The 5,514-nt window shown below is 39.4% G+C and overlaps 1 pseudogene; it reads right to left on the bottom strand.

Annotated features, from left to right (window-relative positions):
* Positions 1-322: 322 nt before the first annotated feature.
* LOC101663642 overlaps positions 323-5,514 on the bottom strand; it is a 10,870-nt pseudogene continuing 5,678 nt past the window's right edge.

The following is a 5,514-nucleotide window of genomic DNA, read 5'->3' as shown; positions in this document are numbered from 1 at the left end:
ACATCAAACAAAAACATTTTTTTTTTCAGTTTCTAAATGGTACTAATCAATCTACAGTAAACAATACTTCAGAATTATTTTATAATATAACTGACGCCTAACGGGAATATATATATATATATAGTTTTTAAGTAGTTTATGTTGACATAGTTTACATTATATTGGCATTAATACATGCTATTGTTTTGTGTAATAACAGACGTCCTTTTATTTACCTTCATATATCTAGCTTCCAACTACTAAAACAATACAGGCTGGCTGGCAACTGGATACATTAATTCTCTGAGAAAACTGAGTGCAATTGCTTTAAACACTGGCCAGATCATGTTTCATTTCTGTTTGAACACCTGGAAATAGTTACATTCATGCTTAAGTTGCCATTTTCTTCAAAACACTTTGCGACCATGATGTCAAAAATTAAGCAGTCATGATTCAAAATGGCCGTTCTAATTCCCTCACGAATAGATCGAGGGGGGGATTTCCAAGCCAAACAACGCCTAGGACTACTTAGCTCAAGTTCACAAACAAACTTTTCAGCTTCCTCCCTTGTTCCTATCAACTCTACAAGTACAAAGATGGTCTCTTCACCATAAAATCCTGCCCGTTTCTCCATTATCACCAGGAACTGGAAGCCAAAACAGGACTGTATCATCACCCAGTTCAAAATACCAGGAATATCAATGCCTGTAGCAAGGAAAACTGCATTTGGTCCCTCTACAGTTTTAATGGGTGCTTGATGACACATCAAATGGGACACAACATCATCCACAGGGCCTTCCCATTTACAGGAAACACCAGGGAGCGGACAGGAATAAGGCCCGAATTCACAGAGCACCTCATGGGCTGCTTTTTCCTCAGGTGGCAGAGTTTTTTCACATCCAGAAGAGGCATATTGACAAGGGCAGACTCCTGAATCGGCCACGTTCTCCATTGCCAAGTTGTGAATGGATCCTCCTGCAAATGGGACAACAGGTGAGCTTTGGACGGCAGTTGCTAAGAACGAGATGCACATTCTTACATTGAAGGATGGGTGCTAACACACAGTCAATGAGGGCTAGACAAGCAAAAGGACTCACCAAGTCCTAGATTCGGCGGTTGTGCCGGTCAGCGCAGGCACCCTCTGCTGTCGCAGTCTGAAGGCTCACTTCCGGGAGCGAGAGAGCCTGGGACCCCGGGCCTTGTTCAAACGCGCTCTGTCGCCAACAGCTTCGCCAATTGCCCCCAGCACAGACAATGCAGCCACTTTTTCAAGGTGCTGAGATGGAGGAGACACACTGGGCCACTGAAGGTGACGCTGACCACAACCGTGGTGCTGACGCAACCCTTAGTCGTCTCACACAGACAGCGGGCCTCGCAAAGGCTGCTGGGATTCCCTTCCGGCCTTTTCCAGTCTGTTCTGCATCCGCACTTCCGCTTAATACCACACACTGAAGCACTGAGGAGCATGCTCATGAGGGGCGTGGTTTAGCTCCCTGAAAGGGTGGGCGGGGAAGAAAAAGCTCTTCATTTCTTTTTGCTCTCTGAAAGCTTTAGGTAGGACTTCCAGTATGGGGGTAAGGACATTTTTGTCTGCTCTCTTGTTTTTTTATTTTCCCCATTGAGTGTGATACGGCTTTTATTACATTGAGGAATTTCTCTTCTATCCTATTTTGTTTAGTCTTTATCAAAAATGGGTGTTGGATATTGTCACGTGACTTTATATGACCATGTGGATTTAATTATTTGTCTTATCTATGTGGTGCATTACATTGATTGTTTTTGGAATGTAATTCCATTTCATCTTGGTGAATTATTATTATTATTATTATTTTATATAATGTTGCACTCTATTGGCTAGAATTTGGTTGAGGACTTTAGCTTCTATGTTCACGTTGGTCTATAATTTTCTATCTTTGTGAGGTCTTTGCCTGATTTGGGATCATTGTTATGCTGGCTTCCTTGAATGAAGGTGGGGGTTGTTGTCTCCTATGTTCTGGAATAATTTTGTTGCATTGGTGTCAGATCTCTGAATACTTCAATGAATTAAAATCCCCATGAATCCACCTGGTCAGGAGCTTTTCTTTGTTGGAAGTTTCCTAGAGACAGGCTTTATTTCTTCTGTTATGGGCCTGTTACATTTTTCAATATCTGTCTGCATTAATTTGAGAGCACAATATTTTCTAATTATCTTTCCATTCATCCTATATTGTAAAATGTTTTTTAATAAACTCTTTCATAATAATGTATTATTCTTTTAATTTGATTTGGATCTGCTGTAAAGACACCCTTTTACTCTCTTAATCTATGTATTTTCACCTTTTTTGTCATTTGTAAAATTTCTAGTGGTCTGTCAATTTTATTAATCTTTTCAAAGAACCAGTTTCTTGTGGATTTTTTTCTGATGTGTTTTTGTTTTCCATATCATTTATTTCTGTTTTTATTCTTATAATTTTGTTACTTCTTGTATTGTAGGGTTTATCATGTCTTTGATTTAGTGCTTGAAGGAGTTTTATTTGGGTGTTGAGTTTGCATTCCTCTTCTTGTTTCCTGTGTGTGGATTGTTATATATTTGGTTCTGATTATTGCTTTTGCTGTGTCTCAAACGTTTTGATATGTTGTATTATTATTCTCATTTGTCTCAAGGATTTTTAAAATATCCTCCCTTATTTTCCACTGGCCTGTGATCTTCCTGCATTTGGCGTCATTGATTGTGTTTCATAAGTCTGAAGAGGACTTTATAGATTAGTATCAGACACATGGGCTAATATCAGATTTATGAATTTGATCTGAACTCGGCTGGGATGTTTTCTCAGTATTCAATCGATCTTGTATATAAACCTCTTTCTTATACACATATGAGTGTCTATGAATTTGTTTCTCTAGTCTGCCCAGCCTAACACAGCACATAACAACATTTACCTGCACAATTCCTCAAGTGTCACCTGCAAGTCCCAACAAAGGCATACCAGTTAACCTTAGGTTTATTACTCTGGAGGCAAGGCCTGAGAGCACTATCATTAGAGTAAAGCTAAGTCTTTTGCCCTACCACCCCATGATGAATATGAGAATGTGTATAATATTAGCTTTACTTGGCCTCCATAAATGTTAAGTGAATGAATTACAGTATACTTTTCACTATAATCTGGATTAATTCAATCACAAAATCTGATAATCAAATAGGCATAAACTGTATACAAGAGAATTAAATGCCTAGGTGCTTTTGTGTGGTACACAGAATCCACTTATTTTCTTTTTTCAATTTTAACATATTAAACCAATTAATATGTTCTCTAGATTTTTAGAGACTCTGTAATTTTATTGTCTTATACTGGGCTGCATAATGTATACCTGTGAAGTTCTTGACATTCGAGGTATTGGAGAGCTCATCTCTTTAAGAAAATAGTTGTAGAGGAGGAAGCAGAACCTTTGGGAGGGACTTCTCAGAGACCAGCACACAAAGGGGACATCGAGAAGGATATCCTACACTTCCAGAGAGTAATATTCTCAGCATAAACAAAAGGTGACAGAAGTTTGTTTAAGTAATAGGGCAGCAATGCTTGCCAACTGATTCTCCTACGTCATTGACCTTCGGCATAAACTGGAGGATTATAGTTCCCCAATTCACCACACCGAGTTTTTTCAGTCCTAAAGAGAGCAAAGTTGGCTGACCAACAAAGCTTCAGGGACGTAGCTCTGTGTGACAAGCCTAGGGAAGTTATAAGAAATAGTTTCTCAGCCCAAGCCAAGGGAGCTCCATTCAGGTCCTCTCACGACCACATCTACCAGATAGCTGGCTTAGGACAGCTTACCAAGCCAGTTGAGGATAATTATACATGGCATCCTGGAACTTTCATAAATACTGAATAAGCTAACTCTCCACACAAACCAGGGGAACTACAGCCACACTCAACAAAACTAATTCCCCATCCAGGAGGTACAGCTCCGCATGGCCTGTCTTATTACAGCACCCAAATGCATTGCCATTTGAAGGCTCTATTTTTCCTTTGTTCTCAGACAACACATTAGCATAGCAATATCACTACAGTAATAAGAAACAGGGAAACTGAAATTGAGCTCACAGAACCTAAAGAAATAGGCAGTTCCTTCTATTTAAACCCTATCACCCGGCCTCCAGAGAATGCACAAAACTGACACATTCTACAGAATGTGCGTATTCTTGAGAAGATGTCCACCAAGAAGACTATATATAGCACAGGCAGGGAGTTTCTGCACTAGACAAGGTCCATGAGCAACATGGCTCGGAGGGTGCCCCCAGCTGAAGTACCAAATAGATTGAGCAATTTCCTGTGTACCAGAGACTGGTCTGCACCCCAAATCTTTCAGAGTCCGAACCTGCTCTCTGAGTAGCTGCATCTTTCCCTCCTAGATCACCTAGATAGGGGCAGTAATAGACCCCACTTCCCCATCACCTCCATCATCTGAAAATTTCGAACTCCAACCCCTACTATCTGACCTACCAGAAGTCTGTTTCTTTAGGATAATTTACCTAAATCAAAAGTATATAGGATTCTCAGTCTTATTAGACACCAAAATAATTCCCGTAGCCTTAATCTCAACCCTTTCCTGCCATTCTTAAAGACCACAAGGTAGTAAAACAACATACACTCAGACACTGCCCCCAACTTCTCAAAAGACTCCTACTCCAAACAGAACTGGATTCCCATCAGGACAAGCTCTAAACCCAAGCTCTTCTTTTGCTGTTATTATTGTTGCTGTGTGTGCTATCATTCCTATACCCTCTGCCTTTTAAAACAAATTCATGCCATAGTCTTATAATTTATGTCTAATTAAGGGTTCCCCATATGTTGGTCTACCTAAGGACACAAATATATATTATTTTACATTTTTTGGTTTCAATTTACTTTTTATTTTTTAATCCCTCAACACATTTTCAAACCAGATGTTAGCATCCATATTAAAGACAAAGCTGAGGGAAAAACTTAGAGCACAACCATACATTAATAGATATTCCACTTCTTAAGCTAGTATTGTGTTTTCTATCTTTATTTTTAATACTTTTATTTCATAGCGCTTTTTGCTTATCTTTCATATTTTCTTTTCTTCTCTCTAATCCTTCACATTCTTTCTCATCCTCATTACACCAAACGCTGACAACACCTATACTCCACCCCCCGACTTTTTCCCCCTCAAATACTATTAGAAATTCCTCCATCACTGCAAAGAAGGCAATTTTTGGCCTAATATCCTTTCTATTAAATTGCCAATTAACACTACAGTGAACCCTCTCCACTTCCCGCTTCAACTTCTGTGGCTTCACTCTATCGCAGTTTTTGCGTAACAGCACATGCTCTGTCATTACTGCCACTGATTGGCTCATACTGTACACGCTTCTGTTTGCATCGCTACGTATCGGAGCTATGTATCAGATGCATTTTTGCTTTTGTACAGTGTACTGTAATTGTGATTTTTAAGAAATTTTATCTAAGCCCTATGATGGCTCCTAAATGAGCTTCTTCTTCTAAGCCTTCTGACAATAAAAATAAGCGCCAGAGG

This window comes from Echinops telfairi, unplaced genomic scaffold (assembly GCF_000313985.2).
Source record: "Echinops telfairi isolate 266 unplaced genomic scaffold, ASM31398v2 ScPeMD7_44;HRSCAF=162, whole genome shotgun sequence".
NCBI classification, from domain to species: domain Eukaryota; kingdom Metazoa; phylum Chordata; class Mammalia; order Afrosoricida; family Tenrecidae; genus Echinops; species Echinops telfairi.
This window is presented reverse-complemented; position numbering and strand designations above follow the sequence as displayed.